We start from the raw sequence: 22,600 nt of genomic DNA, 5'->3' as shown, positions 1-22,600 counted from the left end.
GCTGTTGAAAATTGCTTTGTTGTAAAACAATTTGTTCTGGAATAAAGCTCAACTGGGAGAGTAGACAAAGTGGAAAAAAAAGAAAGAAAATGGAAAGACATCTCTTGCTCCTGGGTAGGAAGGACCAATATAGTGAAAATGGCCATACTTCCAAAACTGCTATAGAGAGTCAATGTCAGTTTAATTGAAATTCCAACAGCATACTTCACAGAACTTGAGAAAAAAGCCAAATTTTCATTTGGAAGCAGAAAGACATCGAATAGCAAAAGCAATTCTAGGCAAAAAAGACAAGGTAGGAGGTATCACAATCCCCACCTTGAAACTATACTACAAAGCTACTGTGATAAAAACAGCATGGAACTGGCAAAGAAACAGAACATAGAACCAATGGAACAAGTTAGAAGATACAGAAACAACTCCAGACATACTCAGCTACCTCGTCTTTGACAAAGGAGCCAAACACCCTCACTGGAGGAAAGATAGCTTCTTTAATAAATGGTGCTGGAAAAATCGGGTTTCAACTTGCCAAAGATTAAAACTAGACCTATATCTCTCACCATGTACTAAACTAAAATCAAAATGGACTAAAGATCTGAATATTAAAACAGAAACACTAAACTGGTTGGTAGAGAAGTTAGGTAGAACTCTTGAATACATTGGTGTAGGAAAAGATTTCATGAACAAAACCTCAGTTGCACATGAACTAGCACAAAGAATAAACAAGTAGGTTTCTTCTTATTAAAAAGCTTCTCCACAGCAAGAGAAACCACCAACAGCATGAAGAGACAACCCATAATGTGGGGAAAAAAATTTTACCAGCTATTCCTCAGACAAAGGTCTACTATCTAGAATCTATAAAGAACTTTAAAAAAATCAAACCTCCCAAATTTAAAGATCCAATCCAAAATTGGCATCTGAAATGAACAGACATTTTTCAGACAAAGAAGTAGAAATAGCAAATGAACATATGAAAAAATGTTCAACATCCTGGTCATTCAAGAGATGCAAATGAAAACAATGCTGAGATTCCACCTCACCCCAGAAAGAATGGCTGCTATCATGAAATCAACCAATAACAAATGCTGGCAGGGCTGTAGGGAAAAAAGAAACACTTTCCCACTGTTGGTGGGAGTGTAAACTGGTGCAACCACAGTGGAAATCAGTATGGTGATACCTCAAAGAACTAGGATTAGAGATCCCATTTGACCCAGCTATTCCCCTACTGGGTATCCTCCCAAAAGAATTAAAAGAATCATACCACAGCGATATATGTGCACCCATGTTCATGGTGGCACAGTTTATAATAGCTAAAACTTGGAAACAGCCCAATTGCCCATCAACTGGAGACTGCAAAAAGAAAATGTGGGTTTGTTTGGGGTTTTTTTATAAAATTGAGCACTATTCAACCATAAAGAATGAGAAATTAGAGACACTTATAGCTAAATGGATCCACATTGAGGACATACTCTTAAGTGAAATAAATAGGACACACATATGTAAATACTGAATAGTTTCTCTTGTGTGAGAAAATGAATCAAAATGTAAAATAGATAATGTGAAATAGGAAGAAAAGGTGCAAAGGGGAAGGGGAAGTGGAAGGGGTAGGGGAAAAGAAAGAAGGGAATGGAATTAATATGAGAAAAAGAAAAAATGGAAACAGTCTTTGTAGATAGGGAAGGGTGGAGGGGTTGAAGGGAGGGCAGGGGAATGGGGCAAAAATAAGAATCAAAATATATTATGTAAAGGTACAAATCTCCAATGATGAATTTCATTATATTGTAAACCTACAGTGTACCAATAAAATTAATTTTTTTTAAAAAATAAGTGTGACAAATAGAGGACTTAGGAAAAAACATTTTCAACATGTCTTAAAAAATGAAGTAAAACAAATACAAACATAACTCCCATGTAATGAAGAAGATAAAAGATCCGTAAGTAGAACTAGGGAATTTAGAGAACACTTTTGACTGTTTCAGAATGACCATGATACTTTAGGGATTGAGCAATTATTTTTATTTGAAGACACTAGGATTGCACTGAGGAGATAATGGAATTGGGGATAAATATAATTAGGGATGTAAAATGAAATGCAAAGCCTCCACTTTCTCTTTGAGATGATAGCTTTACCCTTCTTACCTGCTTGTTTGTCAAAACTATTACAGGAATTAGAGTTTTTTGTGCCAAGCTGGCTCATTGTTAAATTTCCCAGGCTCAGATTTGGCAGGACATGGTGTGAACACATCCTGCTTCATTTGGGGACAATCCCAGTTTGCATATTATTGCCCCTCAAAAATTATTAATAGTATCTCTTTTCACTCTGAAGTAAATATTGTTGGCCCAGCTTGAGGTGAAAATAATAATCATTTTCTGGACTCTGGCTCCCTCTTGTGATTAAAGTCTTTATGGAAACTAACTTTTGAGGCTATCAATACATTGGGTATTTCACACTCTGATTTAACATATTCAGAGAGGAGAAACCATTGCAAAAGATGAACATCACAAAGTGTATCAACCACTAACTTCCCCCAAAAGATCTCGTTTGAATTTCATGTCATCATGTCATTAAACTCTCTCTGACTACACCTCATGGTTGCTGCCATTTTCTGACTCCAAGACTCTCTTTCCCATTTATCAGTAATTTTACCTCCCAGTACACTATCACTCTCTGTCACGCTACTTCTGTCTTAATTCTGTGTGATTCCGTATACAGACAGATGGTCTTCCCAGTACTGTGGTTCTGACTACATCGAATATCTCTCCTCCAATTATGTTGCTCTCTGCCCTGACTCTCAGATCACACTGTAGACTTTGTCATTATGACCTCATTTTATACAAGTCATTCACTTTTCACCTGGCTCCCTCAGTAACTGAACTCCAAGAACCCTTTGAACCCCACAAGGATGTACAGCCCATTAATTATGACAATATTTCACAGTGCCTCACCAAATGCTGTCTTCTTTAGTCTCCATGCCCTCAAACTCCATGATCATTCACTATAATCAAGTCTTCGCAAACACCCTCAGCTCCTTTGCTCCTCCTTTGCTTTCCCATTCTCCTAGCAAAACTACAAATTGTAGTTATACTCATGCCTTCCCTATTTTTGCCTACAGCCCAGTTGAATGTGGGAGAATAAAAACATATAGGAACAATGATTCATCTGATTTTAAATTCATTATAAAGAATCTCAATGCCAGGATCATCACTGGTGTGTCCAACCTAAACTATCCATTCATTCCTCTATTTTCCTGTTTTGAAATTGCCATTCTCTCTCTGTCTCTCTCTCTCTCTCTCTCTCTCTCTCTGTCTGTCTGTCTCTCTCTCTCTCTTTCTCTCACTCTCTCATATTCCCTCCCTCCCATAGTCATTCTTGGATGATAACATTATTTATAACCTTATTTCCTGCTTTACTGAGAAAACTGAAGCAAAGCAAAGGAGAACTTTCAGGTCCCCGTCACCATAACTGCTCACCTGTCAGAATACTTTGCCTTCTCTCCTATTCCTCTAACCTAGAGGAGCCTATATTCCTCTCTAAAGTCAAAGACAGTATCTCTACTTGGAATTAAGTCCCATCTTCTATTTCCTTACTCTATGACAGGATGTTCTGCGTTCTGTTCTGTGTCATCTTGTAAATACAAATAAATATTCCTCTCTGCTGGATCATGAGAAGTGTTGAAATTATAGTAAATATGGTATGTTCCTGAGAACTAATGATCTAAATCACTGGTTCTCAATCTTCTGCTGAAAAAAATCTTGTTTATACACTGATTCCTGGTACCCAATGCCTAGAGAATTTCATGTAATAGGACTGCACTAAAGGTCATGAATTTGAATTTTCAATATGTTCCCAGATGATGCCGGTTTTTCAAATCCAGGAACACACCTTGACTTATGCTGCTCCAAATACATCTTCCACATAAATAAACACATGGGGAAAGTAAATAGTCAACAGTTCCGGGGGTTATTACATACTTCCTCTGAAATTACAGTCCTACACACACAAAAAAATATTCAAAGATGCAGAGTAGTAATTTATGAACATAATCAGAGAGATGGAGTCTTGGCCTAAGTCAGTCTAACGGTGAACCCCACATGTATGACAGCTGTGATGGTAGTGACATGTGGTGGAAGTGGGGATTTGCCCTCCCACTCATGCTTTCTGTCTACCAAGATAACAACCCAAAAGTAATATAGGTTGTGCATTCAACCTGTCCAAAATCCATAAACTTTTTATTTCAGTGCTGATAAATAAGTAGGAGTTAGTCATGGAAATACTTGAGTCTAAATTGTTACATTTTCTATTGTGGCAAAATATTTATAACATAAAATGATCATTTGAATAATTTTAAGGGTGCTTTCATGGCATTAAGTACATTCTCATTGGTGTGCAACCATCTCCACCGTCCATCTCCAGAATGTCTTTCATTGTCCAAATTTAAACTGCATAACCATTAAACAATGATTTCTCACTCCATCATCTTCCCAATGACAACCATTGTATTTTCTGTCTCTATGAGTTCAACTATTCTAGGTATAGAAACATATAGTGTTTGTCCTTTTTATGTCTGTCTTATTTCACCTATAACATATTCAAGGCTCATCCATATTGTAACATATGTTAGAAATTTTCTTTCTAAGGCTGAATAATATACCATTCCTTAGGTATATCACATTTTGTTTATCTAGTCACCTGTTATTGAACACTTGGGTTACTTCTATTTTGTCTATTGTAAATAACACTGCTATGAACATGGGTGTACAAATATCTGTTCAAGCCCCTTTTTTCACTCTTTTGAGTAAATACTCAGAGTGGAATTGCTAGATCATATGATAAGTCTAGATTTAATTTTTTTGAGAACTCCAGTACTACTTTTCCACAGCAGCCTCACCATTTTATGGTCCCACCAACAACACACAAAGGTTCTGATTTCTCCACATCCTAAAGGACATTTGTTTTTGTGTGTGCTTTTCTTTTTTTTTTTAATAAGGACTATCCTAATGGATGTGCACTAGTATCTCATGATGAATTTGATTTGTATTTCCCTAATTCCAGATGATGTTGAACATTATTTTGTATGCACTGGCCATTTGTATATCTTTGAAGAAATGTTTATTCAAGTTCTTTTTAATTGGATGGGGTTTTGATATTGAACTGTAGGAATTCATTTTATATTTTGGACAATAACTCCTTATTAAATATTTGATTTATAAGTACTTTCTTTTATTCTGTGGGTTATCTTTTAACTCTCTTTAAAATATCTTTCGATGCATAAAATTTTAATTTTTACTTATCTACTTTGTTTTTCTGTGCCTAGTGCTCCATTATCACATCCAGTAACTCAGTGCCAAATTCAATGTTATGAAGCTTTTCTTTATGTTTTCTTCTTTATAGTTTTAGTTCTTATGCTCAGTACTTTGATAATTTTGTGTATGGAGAGAGGTAAGAGTCTGACTATTCTTTTACATATAGCATAAGTTTTTCTGGCATCATTTGTTGAAGACCATCCTTTCCTCCAATGAATGGATTTGGCAGTCTTGCTGGAAACCTTTTAAACATTCATGTGAAGGTTTATTTCAGGATTCATCATTCTACTCCATTCACCTGTATGTCTATCTTTCTGAGAGTACCACACATTTTGATTATTATAACTTTCTTGAGAGTAGAGTTCTAAATTAGAAGTTACAACAAGTTCAAAGGACAAGATCAAACTTTCTATAAAGGGCTTTGGAAGCATTTGGTCTCTGTCTCCTTGGTCACATGATTCTAGCCTGTTGTTGTAGCACTAAGGCACCCAAAGACAATGCACAAACAAATGGACATATATCTACTCTAATAAAACTTTATTAATAAAAACAGTTGGCAGGATAGATTTGCCAGCCCCTGGACTACAAGTCCAGTTTGGACTACAGTTCAACATTTTCAAAAACTTAAAGGAAAGTCAGTGTGATAAGAACAGTGGTAAAAAGAAGCCAACAAGGTTGAAGAGAGAAGCAGAATCCAGATCACACAGAACTTTGTAGACCACAAATCCAGGAGGATTTGATTTATTCTACTCTACCTGTTACTCACCAAACATCTAGCAGGGACTTACTAGGAGCTGGGGGCTGGGACTACAGAACAGCCTCAGTTTTAGACCCCAAAAGGTTTCAATATAAAAAAAAGAAAATAAGAAGTTTTAAACTATGAATATAGCTCACTTGTAGATCACTTGACTAGCATGTGCATAGACCACATGGTTCAACCCCCAGCACCACAGAGGAAAGAAGTTTTTATAACACTACCATATAAGTATTTCATTTATGAGTTATGGCACGTGCCCCTTCCATTAACTGAGTAATTTGTCCCACTGCCTTATTTCAAAAGTCTTTATTATTCTTCCCTAGTACTACTGCAACAGCCCCAGCAAGTTTCTACTTCTAGCTCACTTTTTTTCCAAACTAGCCTCCAAATTATAGCAAACATTTTTTGTGCTTAAATTCTTTTATTGGTACATTTTAGGTATACATTCAGGTATGCATTCACATTCATCACTGGGTACTTATACATGTACATGATGCATCTTGGTTCCTATTTTTTCCCCATTCCCTGTCCACCCTTCCCTATTTACAAAGACTTTGTTTCCATTTCTTTCCTTTTCTCATAATTTTTCCTTTCCCTTCTTTCCTTTCCCCTTCCCCTCCTACTTCCCCTAACCCCTTGGACTTCCTATTTCAAACAACGTATTTTAAATGCAATTCTGATTTCACGCTGCAGCTTACAACTATGTAGATAGATTTCCATCATTGTCAGAACCAAATTCAATCTCCTAGAATGATACACAAAGCTCTGCATAATTATGCCCTTGCCAATTTGTCAGCGTCATCAACTGTTCTTCCCTTCATGGGAAGTGCTAATAATATCCCAAGACCTATTCTGTCTCACACACACAAGAACATGTCTGACTATAATTAAACTTAGGGTAACACCTATATCAAAGAAGAACATTTAATATCTCTGTGAATTCTTATGGTTGGTGTTTCTAATGTAAGGTATAATTATGAATAGAGCAAGACTTATTTATAATAACAACAAATTCACACAGAGATACTCTGTACCCAATACTATTAAATCACCTGATCCTCACAAATACTTTAAGTAATTAGATCCATTATTCTCATTTCACAGATAAGAAAACTGAGTCATAGAGGAGTTAACTTCACCAGAATCTCACAGCTTGCACATGTGATGGCACTAATATTCATACCCAGGGATTCTGGCTGCATAATTTGTGTTAGTAATTGCAAGAACAACACAAGAACAGAATCTTTAAAGCTGTTAGAGAAAGGCAACCAATCACCTAGAAAGGAAAACCATCAGAATTACAAAAGACTTCTCAACACAAAACTTAAAGGCAAGGAGAACTTGGAATAAAGTGTTTCCAACACAGACTTATATAACCTGCAAAACTATCATTAAAAATTTATGAAGAAATAAGATATTTCCATGATAAAGAGAACCTAATGAAATTCATGACTACTAAACCAACACTCCAGAAAATTTTCAAGGACATCCTAGAAAGAGATAATGAATTCATCAGGTAGGGCTAGCAATTAAGGAGAAGGGAAAGAAAGCAAAACAACAAGTAAATACGTGATACCTTGGTTGATGAACTTAATTCAATTCGTTTCACAATTCTTGCCACAAACTGAATTGGTCACACACCAAATCAAACTGCCCCATAAGGTTCAATGTAAACAGGGTTAATTCATTCTTACCCCTACAAATGTGGCCTCAAACCAATTTTGGTGAACCGAATCAAACTTTCCCATAAGGTTCAATGTAAATAAGGTTAATCTGTTCTGAACCATATATATTTTTTAAACCACAAAAATATGAAACAAAGTACAGTATAGTATGAAGAGAGTGAACACTAACCTTGCTTGGGGTGACTTCTGGTGTGGAGGACAGGAAGGTGGGTGAGGAAGATGTTATTGTTTGGAGGGAAAGTCCCCACTGTAAAGATATTGGGGAGATCTTCAGGGGTTTCATCTCCTCTTTGTCTCAGCTATAGGGTCAATTTGATGAAAAATCTGTAATGCCAATTTTTTTTCCCGCACTGCATAATCCTCTGGAAATGAGAGACCATATTATCGTTCATCAGATTCAACACTCTGTTCATTACACGGTTATGTTGGTGGGGGGTGCTTCTAAAAGAAATCCTGGCATTCATTCCATTTTTCCATAATGGATTTTATTACATCACTGCCAACCTCCTCTCTGTCGTCTTCTTCCTCAGTGGAATGCTCCTCAACAAGTAACCTTTGCTGTTCACTCTAGAGTTCAGCAAGTTCTTCCATTGTCAGCTCCTCCTTATGGTACTCAAAAAGCTCCTCTATATCTGCACCACTGACATATAGACCCATACTCTTACCCATACACACAATCTCCTCCACTACCTGTGCATCAGACCCTTCAAAATCACGTTCAATGACACATTCTGGCCATAGTTTCATCTAGGCTGTTTAAGGTCTGGTATGTGACATCTTTGCAGGGTTTGTCAATAAGGTTGATGCAGTGGAGGAAACTGAAATATTTCTTCTAGAACTCTTTGAGAGTCAAGGACATCTCTTCAGTGACTTCTCTTCAGTGACATTCAGTGACTGGTAAAAGGTGCCTTTGTGTACATCTTCTCAAAGTTGCAGATCATTTGCTGGTCCATAGGCTGCAGAAGAGGTGTCATGTTGAGGGTGAGAAACTTGACTTTTATGAAGTCATAGTGTCCATATCATCCACCAAGGCTAGAGGGTGTACTGGAGAATTGTGCATCAGAAGAAACAACCTTTCAGGCAGTTGGTTGTCTGAAAGATATTTAACAGTGTGTGAGAACACCACATGCAGCCATTCCATGAACAATTGCCTTGTGACCCAAGATTTTGCATTGGTCCTCCATGTAACAGGGAGTCTGGCTTTGTTCACGTTCTGTTCCTTGAATGCACAAGGAGTCTTGGAATGGTAGTGGCTTAATCTTCAGATTGGTACTTATGTTCACACACAGCAGAAGAGTCAATCTGTCCTTCATGGGCTTATGCCCCAGCAGTGCCTTTTCCTTCTGCATGATATAGGATCTATTTGGGATCTTCTTCCAGGAGAGACCTGTTTCATTTCAGTTGAACACTTGTTGAGTGATATATCCTTCTGCCTTCATAAATTCCATCAATTCTTTCTGGTAGGCTTCTGTAGTAACCTTGTCAGAACTGGAAGCTTCACCATGTCTTATCACACTGTGGATGCAACTTCTCTTGTGTAATTTATCAAACAACCTTCTACTGGCTTTAAATTTATAACTTGTACTTGTTGAGCTTATAGAGGGGCTTTCTTGCACTAAATCACTGTGCAATTTCCTGGCTGTTTTACAGATCATAGCTTCAATAACACTATTGTCTTCCAGTTGTTTCTCATTCAACCACATTAACAAAAATTTTTCCACCTCTTCCAGCATTTGTGTCCTCTGCTTGGTTAATATCATTACTCTTTTTGCCACATCAGCTCCTTTGATGGCATCTTTATTCTTCAAAATATTCAAGATTGCTGACTTTGCCATCTTGTACTCCAAGGTCAGATCAGTCACACAAATACCATACTCATGCTTTTCTATAATTTCCTTCTTCAATTCAATGGTTATTTCTTCAAAACCTTATTCTTACCACTCTTGCTCTGCACTTTCTTGTTACCTTACTTATTTCTCTACACATTCTGATCACCGTCATTATCACTCTGAACATTCTGGTCACTTTCATTACTGCTCTGCACATTCTTGTCATTTTCATTACCCCTCTGCACTTTCTTTAGAGCCATTCTGGATTGAATAATATTGTACAATAGTGAATGTGCTTAAAGCATACAAAAAAGCTTCACAGAAAGTGTACACAGGTCTGTCTCTGACTACAATCTCAACTAGAGGAACCCATGACTATGTGTCAGAGTGCGGAAGATGGCTGCATTTGTGTTCATGCAGGAAAGATGGCCACAGTCTTGTCACCTGATGTGATATTTGCAAACAGAAGCAAAAGCCCTGCCAAATGCTTCTGTTGACAAACAGAAGCATTCATGAACCAAGGTACTACTGTAACACAATGACAGGAATAAATCAATACATATAAATTATAACTATCAATGTGAATGGATTCAATTCCCCAATCAAAAGATACAGAGTAGTAGAATGGACCAAGAAACCAAATCTAACCGTATGCTGTATACAAGAAAGATATCTAACACACAAAGAAATGCATAGACTAAAAATCAAAGCATAGACTATATTAATGCAACAGGAACCTGAAAACAAATAGGAGTATCTATCCTATTTTCAGACATAATGGACTTTATACCAAAGCTGGTCAAATGTGACAAAAAAGGACATTATATATTGGTTAACAGAACTATTCAATAGGAAGAGATAATAATTATAAACATATATGCACCAAACAGTGGTGCACCAACTACATAAAATAAACACTAATAGATATAAAAGATCAGATAATCATCAGGACAATTATAATGGAGGACCTCAATACCCCACTATCACAAGTAGACAGATCACAAAACAAAAAATCAACAAAGAAATATCAAGCTGAACTAAGCCTTCAAGCAAACGGACCTAATAGATATCTACAGAGTGTTCCTCCCAACAACAGAATACAGTGATACCTCAGTTGTCGAACAGCTCCAAGCTCGAACTTTCCACTACTCAAACAGAACAGTTCAAAAAGGGTCTGCTTGGTGTTTGCAACTTTGCTCAATAGTTCAACTGAAAATCTGACTTGAGAAAATCTGTATGGGCCGAGAGTGAGTCCTATGTTATGTCTTACCATAGACACAAAAGGGTGACACATCAGTCTAAGTGTCACTCTGACCCAGACGACATACTGTGCTTGTGTTAGTGCCTTAAAATATTTGTCATTGTGGGGGGTTTTGCACTTTATTTGCATAAAATATCAAAACCATGGCTCCAAATAAAGTTAGTGATACCAGCAGTAAAACTAAAAGGAAAATTGTGAGAACCATAATAAAGTTAAAGAAAGAAATCATTGTGAAATTTATTAAAGTCCTGGAAAAATAAATGGGTAAGTGTAATTTTGCAGCCTTGGAGCCAATTATTTTGTTTTCCATTTTTTTCTTATGGAAACATATGTTCAGTTATCAAACTTTTCAGTGTTCAAACATGACTTTGGCATGAATTGAGTTTGACAACTGAGGTATCACTGTACACATTCTTTTCAGCAGCACATCATACTTTCTCCAAAATAGACCATACTAGTTAATAAAGTATGATTAAGTGAATACGAAAGCATCAAAATTTTACCTTGCATATTATCAGATCACAGTGAAATGAAACTAGAAATCAATAGCAAAAGAAGCCACAAAGCTATGAAACATATGTAAATTAAATAACACACTCCTGAATGATCAATAGGTCACAGAAGAAATTAAGGAAGAAACAAGACAGTACCCAAAATTAAATGATGATGCCAGTATTTATGACCACAATGAAAGAAGTCCTACAAGGCACGTGTATAGCTGTGAATGACCACATCAGAACAACAGAATGAGTCCAAATAAATAACCTAATGGCCTACCTCAAGGTCTTAGGAAAATAAGAATAATCCAAATCCCAGAGCTTGAACAAGGAAGGAAGTTATAAACATCAGAGTAGAAATCAATGAAAAGGAGACTCAAAAACAGTACAAACAATCAAAGAATTGAAGAGATGGTTCTTTGAAAGAATAAAGAAAATAGATAAAACCTTAGCCACTCTTACCCCCTAAAATGGGCAAAAGACACACATCAATGCAATTAGAAATGAAAAAAATGAAATCACAACGGACACTTCCAAAACCTACAAAATTATTAGCAACTACTTTGCAAACCTATATGGTGAAATAGATTCCTAGATACATATGAATTAACAAAATTGAACCAAGATTTTAAAATCTTGAACAATCCAATAACAGGCAATGAAATTGAAGCAATAATAAAATACCTACCAACTAAAAAAGGCCCAGGACCTCATGAATGCACTGCCAAATTTTACAAGGACTTCAGGGAAGACCTAACATCAATACTCCTCAAAATCTTTAATGAAATTAAGAAGGAAGGAATATTCCCAAAACCATTTCCTCCCTCTTCCCCTCCCCCCTTTTGGTTTTTTGAGACAGGGTTTTACTATGTAGTTCTGGCTGGCCTTGAACTCACTATGTAGCCCAGGCTGGCCTCAAACTCATGGCAATCTTGCTGCTTTAGCCTCCCAGTGCTGGGATTACAGGTATGAACCACCATGCCTGTAATCCCAAAATCATTCTTGGTAGTTAGCATTACATGAATCCCAAAACTAGACAAGGATCTATCCATAAGGAGAACTAATGAATTTCTCTAATGAATATAGATGCAAACATCCTCAACAAAATATGGACAACATAATGAAACAAATAATCAAAAAGATCAAACACCAAGACCAAGTAGGTTTTACCCCAGGGATGCAAGGATGGTTCAACACATGCAAATAAATAAAAGTAATTTATCACATAAACAGAAGGAAAAAAAACACATGATCTAGTACATTCACTATGGAAATTCCTCAAGAAACTGAAAATAGAAATTCCATGTGACCTAGCAAACCCCCTTCTAGGCATCTTCCCAGAAGAGTTAAAGTCATCACATTACAAGGATACATACATACCCATGTTTATAGCAGAACAGTTTATAATAGCTAAATTTTGGATATAGGCCCATCAACAAATGAATGGATAAAGAAAATATGGTATTTATACACAATGGAGTACTGCTTTGCATAAGGAAAAATAAACTTGAGGCATTCATAGGTAATTCGATGTAACTTGAGAACATAATGTTAAGTGAAATAAGTCAGACACACAAGCTTAAATATTGCTTGCCACCTGTAGGAATTGTTTACCACCAATCCCCAAACTTAAAGCCAGTTCATCAAAATAGCTATGACCAGGGCAAGGATGATGTCTGATTTCTTGTCAGGTGCTCTACATAAATCATATGCTTAATGTAATACCCTCATCCTGTTTCTCTTATATGAAAAACTCAAAATAACATACATATATACACACACACACACACACACACACACACACACACACCTTGGTTCATAAACTTAATTTTTTCCTTGATTCTGATTGCAAACCAAATTGGATGAGAATCTAATCAAATTCAATGGTTAGGTTCAATGTTGACCTTATGGGGAAATTTGACAGTGGGGGAGAGAGGGGGAGAGAGGGGGAGGGGGGAAGAGAGAGAGAAAGAGAGGGAGAGAACAAAAGAGAAGATGGATAAATAGGACACAGGGAGAAGTTCAAATAATTCCCAAATTATCTTCTTTGTAAGAGAGTACTTTTTGTCTATGACTTCTATTGTGAGTATCATTTTGGTCAGTCTTTTAAGATTGTGATACACAATGTATTAACTATTGTTATTCTCTAATTTTTTTTTTTTCTGTACTGGGGATCAAACTCAGGACCTTCGCATATGAGGCAGATGCGGTGCCACTGCACTAAATCCCTGGCCCACTCTAATTATTTTATGAAATTTTAAATTTTTTTCATAGAAATAAGAAGAGTGATATTTATATTTTCTTTATTAATATCTACATGCATTACATTAAAATTAAAAAACCAAAGTGATCACTAGCTACACCCATTAAACTATAATATGAACAGCTAATTCTACAGTTACGAAGAAAGTTCTGGCTCTACTCAAAGTGGTCCATATAATCTAAGTAAAAGCTCAACATCTGTTCTCAGAGTTACATGGCTTGCCACATGTAGGAATTGTTTACCACAAACCCCCAAACTTAAAGCCAGGCCATCAAAATAGCTATGACCAAGGTAAGGATGATGTCTGATTTCTTGTCAGGTGCTCTGCATAAATCATATGCTTAACCAAATACCTTCATGTTTTTGTTTGCACTCCCCTCCTCCCCACAAACCCCTTCTAAAAAAGCAAAACATCCAGAAGGGTTAAGCCTTTATTATTCAAAGTATGGGCCAGACCACAGCATTGCCATTAGCTGGGAGATTAGAAATTTAGAATCTCAGGCCCACCTAGACCTGGTTTATTTGGTATGTGTGTGTTTTGTTTTGTTGTTTTGTTTGTAGTGCTGGAGATTAAACTCAAGGACTCACACATGCTAGGCAACCCCCGTACCAATGAGCTACACTTCCAGGCTTTGATTTTTAAATCAGACCCCCAGGTGATTCACATGGGTCAAGATTTTCCATTTAGCATGAAGATTAACACAGAGAGAGAGAGAGAGAGAGAGAACATGTGTGAGGCCCTGGGTTTAATCCCCACTAGTGCAAAATATGGAATAACAAAAACTGACAACTCACCTCAATTATGATGTGTGATGTTGGAAGCAAAGCAGCCCAAACCTCAGTACAAAGGCAGTGGCAATATCCAGATTTCTACTCTTGGAGGTTTTCTAAGAGAGACTGATCCAGCCAGGCCTGCTACACAAACCAATGTAGTTTCCCCTCCTGCCGGTTCACAGGGCAGGAGAAACACTCAGAACTTGTTGGCCCAAACGTGGATCCTGCAACTATCAGAAAGCTGTGAGCCTTTCCAAACAAACCAGCCTTGAGGAAATATCCACGCTAAAGTTAAGAGTTCTCCTAGTTACTTAAGTTCCTTTTCTCTCCACCGTTATCTGGTTATCACCAAGTTTCTTTCTCAACCACTAGTATTCAAACCAGAGACAGCCTATTGCCCCCAATCAGCTTAACAACCTTTCCTGCTGCTCCTAACAGAGGAATTTTTTAAAAAAGAAAATTCACATCAGAGAGATCTTTTTATATCTTGCTCTTTATGCAACAGAATCCCGATGACAGCACCTCCAGCATTTACAGAAACTTTATTTTGGTAACAGAAGGGCCGAAACCAATTATAGCAAGAGGTTTTCTCTGCGTAAACTTCCTGTCTTTGCTAGTCCTGAAGCAAGCAGTGGGCTCCTTTCATAGGCTCTGCCTTCTAGTATAAAAAAACAAGCACAAGCGGAAGATGCAACAGATTTGAAAAGGAAAGGAAGGAAAGCAAAGCTAAAGCAGGGTTAGGTTTCACTGCGAAGGCCCAGCAGAGGTTTAAAGAGGAAACAGAAGCAGACTTGAAACATGTTATCCTTCTAAAGCTATCCTTTCCTAGACCAGAAATAGAAGAGGACCTTAAGACTGTGATAAAAGAAGATAACCTAAATTAAGTCACAGACCAGAGAATGGAATGGGGAAAGAGATAAGAGGAGTTTTTTTACTTTTTTGAGAATAATCAGACTTTATAACAGTATGACAGAAAGGAAAATATAGTTTAATACAACTTGATGTTGCTTCACTGTAATCTAGCTTCATAACTGCATATTGTCAAAACTAAGGGGGAAAATGTTCAGTTAGTCAGTTAGTAAGTCCCTTTCAGGTTTTTAATATAAGCATTAATGGGCATAGCCTTCTTATAACCAATAAAAAGCAGCACAGCCCCCACCTTCTCCCCAGTATCCTCAAACCTATGCAAATCATCAAACTGTATGAAAAAAATACACTTGCTCCCAAACAAAAGATCAGTTTTACTTGTAGAGAAGGGGGTTTCATACAAAACAAGTTTCCTACTTAAATGTTCAAATCATGGAAAGTATTGATATTTGCAAGCATTAAGAAAGAAAGCTCTAAGATTTTAAATTGCCTGAATCTTAAGGGAAGACACAGTTTTCTCTTTCTCTCCCGGCCGTGTTCTGGAGAGCTGTCGAGGAGCTTGTCAGAAGCTCTGGCCCTCTGGTACCATGAAGTCTATTAACACAGTGCCTGGACTATGAGCTTCGTAATTCTCCAATTTGGAGGCTGACTTTATTAAAAGCAAAAAAAAAAAAAAAAAGCAAAAGAAAAGAAAAAAATGATAGGACTGAAAGTCAGAAAGATTCAATATTTTAAAAACTTCAAATAAAGCCAGACTTGCTAGCGTGTACCTATAGTGTCAACTACTCTAGAGGATGAAGCAGGAGGATCTCTTGAGCCTTAGGAGGTCAGGGCCAGCCTAGGCAACAAAGCACTGTCTCAAATTTTTTTTAATCCCCGGTAAAATAAAAGTTTATTTTAACTCACAGCTTCAAGCTAAATCAACAACAAATGGTTCCACATTTCTTCCCAGGATTTTGAACATTAGCCATCAAGGCCATATTATGTTCTACTTTGGAACCAGCCAACCTAGACACAGCAAAAACTTCTCTTCATCGACCAACCTCCTTTCCCAGGACATGGCCCACTTCATGTTGTCCCACTTTTCTTATCTGTAACTGATGTGGGTTCCATGTAAACAATTTATGTTTTCTTCTCCCCACATTTTCATCATGCCACACCCCACTCCTTAAATCCTGTGGATATTTTTCCGACTGCTATCTGGCATGGTGCTGGAAGCTTAGAGAATTTGTCCCAGAACAAGTTGGTAATGTAATTAATGCCACTTAAAAATGGCTAAATCAAGAGATTTTTAAGCTATATATATATTTTTTTACCACAATAAAACAAATGTATAAAAATGGAAGAGTGGAATTTCTTAACTTCAAGATTTTTCTAACCTTGTTCCAAGACAAATTCCCTAAGCTAGCAGTATCTTTTATTTTTAGCTAGTAGCTTAATAAACCCTTTATTTCAGAGACCTCTTGTCTCAACAGTGCAACAACTATATTAAATAAGCATTTCATAGTCTGAAAAAATAACATTCACTAAGTACGGGTTCCACTTCTTACTGGCCTTAACAAGGTTTTAAATCAAGCTTTCCAAGTATAAAACAGGGATAACAGCAAGATCTTCCCAGAGTTGTCATGATGATTTCATGAGATACACGAAATGCCACTTTCTGAATCTGCCATGCTGTATGTAAACTCTCTTTACACTTAAGTCACCATCGTGATTTTTTTTGTTCTATTGTACAGCACTTACATCAAATTAGTCATTCAATAAATATTTATTGAAATGAAGTTAAATTCCGATAAGCGCATGAGTTGGATGATTGGGCTGCACGTGTAGTCACCTCTAAATTCTACCCCCTGTGGCACCTTCTGCATGAATCCCTCTCCCCTTTTCTTCACCACAATGGAGCTCGACTTTGTTTATTCCCCTGTCTTCCCTCAACACTCAGATCAAGCAATTCCTGGCTAAGAAACAAAAGCAAAATCATCCCACTCCCCAATGGAGTCAGATGAAAACGTAATAAAATCAGATACAGCTCCAGGAGAGTAACCAAGCAGGGTCCCTAAGGAATTACATGTGAGATGGTACTGTATTTATGCTGATCAAAGCATTCATTTTAGCCCCCACCCCCACGTACCTAGCAGAATTCCTAGGGAGTACCTAGGTACTTCCACATAGTTTATTACCCCTAGTCCAAATCTCTTCCAAATGGTACAAAAGTTTTCTGCTCTGGTCACTTCAGTTCTTCATTCTCTCATGAAGACCCTCACCTTTATGTCAGTTTCTTAGGTCCAGCCAGGGAACCTAAAGAGGGTTCCTCCCCAATAAATGTAATGTTCTACCTCAAGAAATTAAATATACTGTTAAGAGAGTTGTAATTAAACAAGAAAAATGAAGGAAGGAGAGAGGGAGGGAAGGGAAAAGGGAAGTAAAAAAGGAAGGAGGTAAAGAAAGAAGGAAGGGCATCTAGTAGAATATTATGGAATAGTTACTAAAATTATGAGATCTAGAAATATGTGCACTGGGGATGGGGGTGTAGCTCAGTGGTAGAACAGTTGCTTAACTTACACAAAGTTCTGGAATCAAACCCCACCCAGCACTGGGCAAATTTTAAAAATATTGAAATATAAAAAGAAAAATAAGTACTGTGTGACAGGGATTTCCAATACATATTAATTGAAAATAGCTGAGTTCTAATTGGTCATCTTCTAACTTCAAAAAAAGAAAATAGTAAATTGTTAATTAACACAGGGTACATAAACTCATTTATGTTAAAACATGCATACAGACAGACATACACAACTTCACAAAGCAAAACTATGTATTTCTGTAGGTATTCATTTATGTATGTAATCACATAGAAACATTTCTAAAGATGGACTCCAAAATGGCAATGACCTGTGGGAAGCATGTTATTAGAAGATGATAATGCAAATATGTTATCTCTGCTATTTAAAGACTTCCCAACATATGTTCATATATTTCCCTATTTCTCTTAGAATAAAAGCCAAAGACCTTCACAATCTGTATTCTCCAGCTCCACTTCTCTGACTTTCTTCCCCCTTTAGTAATGTAGCCAGACCTATCTGCTTACTATACATCTAACATACATGGACTCACCTCTGAGCCTTTACACTGGCTGTTCCTTTGACTAGACTGCTCTAGAGCAGTGTCACAAATCTATGTCACTCATTCCTTCATTTCTTTCAAATTTTTCCTCAAATGGTAACTTTGGTGCTGTCTACTCTACTCTAACTTTTTAATTTAAAACTGCAATTCTCTTTACTAGCATTCCTGATCTCCCTCAGCTTATTTGTTGTTAATAGTGTTAATCACTTTCAAACATATTATGTATTATATTATTTATTATGTTTGCTTTTCTCCTACCACTAGAACATAGTCTTTATGAGTGCATGGATTTTTTTTTTTTTTTTGAGACAGGGTCTCACTGAGCAGTTCAGGCTGGTCTTGAGATCACTATGTAGCCCAGGCTGGCCTCAAACTCACAGCAATCCTCCTGCCTCAGCCTTTTGAATGCTGGGATTACAGGAGTGCTCTACCACTCCCAGCTGGATTTTTATTTTGCCTTCTTCACTTCATTTATTCACAAGAATATCTTAATATATTATTTCTATATTTTTAAAAATCAGACTATAAATCAAATTATAACCAACAATCACAAACAAAATGTTAGAACAGTATGTGTGTGGAACTCCAGCATTCTGGCTCACAGCTAACTCAGATAGAGCTCACGCTGATTTACATCTATGACCACCCAATGCATTCTACCTTACCCTGAACATTTATGTTTTGAACAACTGAGAATAAACCAGCTGGTCCTAGGAACCTCTGTGAAACCCCAGCTCTCTCTTTATAGAGGCTAGACAGCAATGAAGTTCCCTTATTTCTCACCAGGGAAGGACAGCACCAAAGGACACTTGCAGCAGAAATCATGTTTATTAATTCCAGGAGGCCTCCTTTATTTCTTTTTTTAAAAACGTGTAATCTTAAGAATGTAGATTAAGAAATTAATCCTGACTCTCGTTTGAGCAAATATTTAATTCTTTGAACAGAGGAGTAAGAAAAGTTTTAAGTACCCAGCTAAACCCTTACCCCCAGCCTCAAAGCACACTAAGGTCCTCTGACTTGAGGCTGAGGTTGTTTATCACAATCAGGGGCATCATAGGAAGGAGGAAGCCACCTCACATTACCAAGGTGGGGAGGTGGGACAGAAGTCGCCAGGCAAATATGTTGGCAATCCTTTTCTCCCAGTCTGATTTAGCCATTACTCAAGGCAATAGAGAGCACTTCTTAGCACGTTAAAAGTTAACAAAGGGCCTTTTCTCATATCCTATAGTACTTGTTCTCTCTTCAGAATTTTGGAGAATAAATCCATATAAATTCAAGGTCTGGAAAAATTGTTCCAAATTTTCTTTTAGGCTTGGAATAAACCCTAAGTCTTAGCAATTTTTACTGAGTAAAAAAAAAAAATCTGTGTGCCATATCTTTATTAACAAGACTCATTATTGACAAGTTGTAGAGCTTCTAGTTTTGCCAACTATGTTATGAACTTCTGAAAGTTAAGGGCCAGATCTTAAGCTTTTTGTAGCCCCATAATATAGTATTGTTCACATAGGAATTATTTAAAGACCTTGTAGTCCTATTAAAAACCAAATTAAAATATCACTGAGCCTATAAACATTATTTAAAATAAAAACACACCTGTAGCAGAACTTTGAAATGCTGAATGTATCTCAGTGGCTTCTTCTGAATTTTAAATGCCAAATACTAGAAGAGAACATTAATAACTAAAAGACTTCCCTGTTAACTTCAGACTTGCTTTGTACTGAACTGGTGGGTCAAGCAGCTCTAGTTCATAGAAGACCAAATAAAAGCAAGTATTTTTATTAGACAGACTAACCCTACTAACCCTTTATTGCCAGGAAAATATGTGCAGGTATTGTTTGGAGTCTAAGATATCTAGGTACAATAAAGTTGATGACCATTGCCGAGATCAACTTGAAAGAGAGTGAGGACTTTATGGAGGGCAGCACTGTCTTGTAGTGCTTGTGTTTGCTTTTCACAAAGCTGAGGACTTAGACCAAAAAAATACAGCAAATTTTATATATTCATATAATGATGCTTTGGTATATTTGTTTATATCTTTTATGGCAGAGAAATCAACAGCAAATAGCATCAGTAAGGAGAGATTTTTAAAATAATGAAAATTAGGCCTGGATGTGTTCAGTGGTACAGCAAGGCTCTGAGTTTCACCCCCAGCACCACCAAAAAGGAAAGAAAGAAAGAAATTAAAAACAATTGCTATGCCCCTAACAAGGGAAATATGGCATCACCTGGCATATGAGATCATATTTCTAAAAATTAACTATTATATGGTCTATATTGATACATGACATACATATGAAGGTCTATTAGATGAAGAAAACCAAAACTAAAATAACATGAATGTCTTTACTGGTTTGGTTTTGTTTTTGCAGTGCTAAAGATTGAACCCAGGGCCTTACACATGCCAGGCAAGTGCTCTACCACTGAGCTGCACCCCAGCCCCTGATTTTGAAATGCAAAAAAAGTAGTACATATGAACATGGCATATATCAGAGGTTAATTTGGAAAAAAAATAGGATTTTAATAGTCACTATTTAGATTTTTTGCTCTGTATTTTACTAGCTGTCAATGTTTGAGTGAGGGAGCGGCACGAGAATAATAAGATGCTCAGTCTACCAGGAAAGAGTTAAAAAGGGGGGAGGGATGTAGAAAGGCAGTAAGAGGAAAAGAAAGGCACATAATGGGGGAAGAAAACAAAAACCATAGAGACATCTGCAAAAAAAAAGAAATGATAGAGACAAGACCTAGTGGCAGAAAGAGGGACGTATTCCTGTGTATTTGTACCTCACAATGACCATATATGGTGTTATGATCATTCCTATTTTTAAAAAGTTGAAACTGTAACAAGGGCAACTTAGCAAGACTCTGTCTCAAAATAAAATTTTGAAAGGTCTGCGGATATACGTCAGTGGTAGAACACTTGCTTATCATGCATGAGGCTTTGGTTTCAATCCCCAGAACCACACACACACACAAAATTGACCTGCAGGAGAGAGATTGGAAGTTGTTTACTGGTCTGGCATTTAACAAATTAATCTTGAAAGAAGGGATTCAGTTAGAAAATCCAGTTCTACTGTTCTCTGACTTTCTAGTAGGAACTTTGGAGTAGGGATTCTTTCTAATGAGCTTGGGTTTAGGCTTTAGGTTAAACACGCTGCTCACATTTCTTGGATCTTTAAGAGCAGGCTGAGACCTTCTTGGCAGAACCTGAGAGGATTCTTAGATTTGTGTCTTCTTGCAACATTAGCATTATTTCTTCCTTCAAGAACCATTTTGCCTTGGTCCTTTCTCAGTTGTGCCAACATAACTTACTAGAACTGACTGAACATGATTTTTTAAAAATGATGCTGGGGAAGTGGAGGACAGGGGGACTCAGACCAGAACTGAGTTTAAGTAGGAAGTCTGGAAATAGAAATTACTCTGGAGCAGTAGCAGGGGGCAGACAATGAAACAAAGATCTTTTATACAATTTTGCCTAAAAGATGCAACTGAACAAAAGTAGCCAGAAGTGCACTTTGCACTTTGATCACATGTACAAAATGAACAAAAGATAGCCCTAGATGCAGGGACATCACTTGAGGAACTACAGTATCATAGAAAGGATGAAGCAGAGGAGACAAATTACAAACAAGAAGAAGAAAAGGAGGAATTACAAACACGAAGGAGGTAGCCTGGGTTTTGCCTTGGAGGTCTGAGTGGGCAACATTATTGTTCAAGATAGGCAATTTAGGAGGAAGAGGCTTGAGTGGGAGGTGGGAGTTCCATTTTGGATATGTTGATGTTGAGGTGCCTACAGGCCCTCCCAGTGGGCATTTTCAGTGGCTGACGATTTGGATTTGGCACTCAGGAGAGAACTCTCGCCTGAGTGTACAGTCACAAGTCATCAGAGTACAGGTGACAGTTGTAGCCATGTGGATGCATTACCTCCTATAAGGAAGCTTCACACAACTGGAAGAATGCTGACAGGAGACCTAGGAACACTGACAATCAAAGAGTAGGAGACTTAGATGCAGCTGTGGGTATTTAGAAGGGGTAAAGTGGTGAAAAGTAACTAAGAGACTGTTTCGGTGAGGGGTGTGGGTGAGGTCAGATAAGTTAAAACTAAAAGGAACTATTGCATTTACCCAGCAGGAGGCCATTGTGAACCTTTGATATGGCTGTTTTCTTGGTGTTGTGGGGTCACATGGGGAAAGATGCAGTGCATTGAGAAGTAAATGAGAGGTAGGGAAGGGGGAGCATCACTGCA

At 37.2% G+C, this 22,600-nt stretch overlaps 1 protein-coding gene across 2 annotated transcripts in view; it reads right to left on the bottom strand.

Annotated features, from left to right (window-relative positions):
* Positions 1 to 14,919, bottom strand: part of LOC101723225 (broad substrate specificity ATP-binding cassette transporter ABCG2) — a 183,189-nt gene extending 168,270 nt beyond the window's left edge. Inside the window, exon 1 of one of the 2 annotated variants that reach the window (XM_021261057.2) lies at positions 14,389 to 14,919. The gene's annotated coding sequence lies outside the window, so the exon portion shown is untranslated. The remainder of the gene's footprint in view (positions 1 to 14,388) is intronic. The other variant, XM_087215840.1, reaches the window with a different exon arrangement.
* Positions 14,920 to 22,600: the final 7,681 nt, after the last annotated feature.

Source organism: Heterocephalus glaber, unplaced genomic scaffold, assembly GCF_053883595.1.
Source record: "Heterocephalus glaber isolate CG9 unplaced genomic scaffold, H.glaber_assembly_v1.0 deba00001454, whole genome shotgun sequence".
NCBI lineage: Eukaryota > Metazoa > Chordata > Mammalia > Rodentia > Bathyergidae > Heterocephalus > Heterocephalus glaber.
Note: the sequence above shows the minus strand (reverse complement) of the source record. Positions and strands in the feature narration are given on the sequence as shown.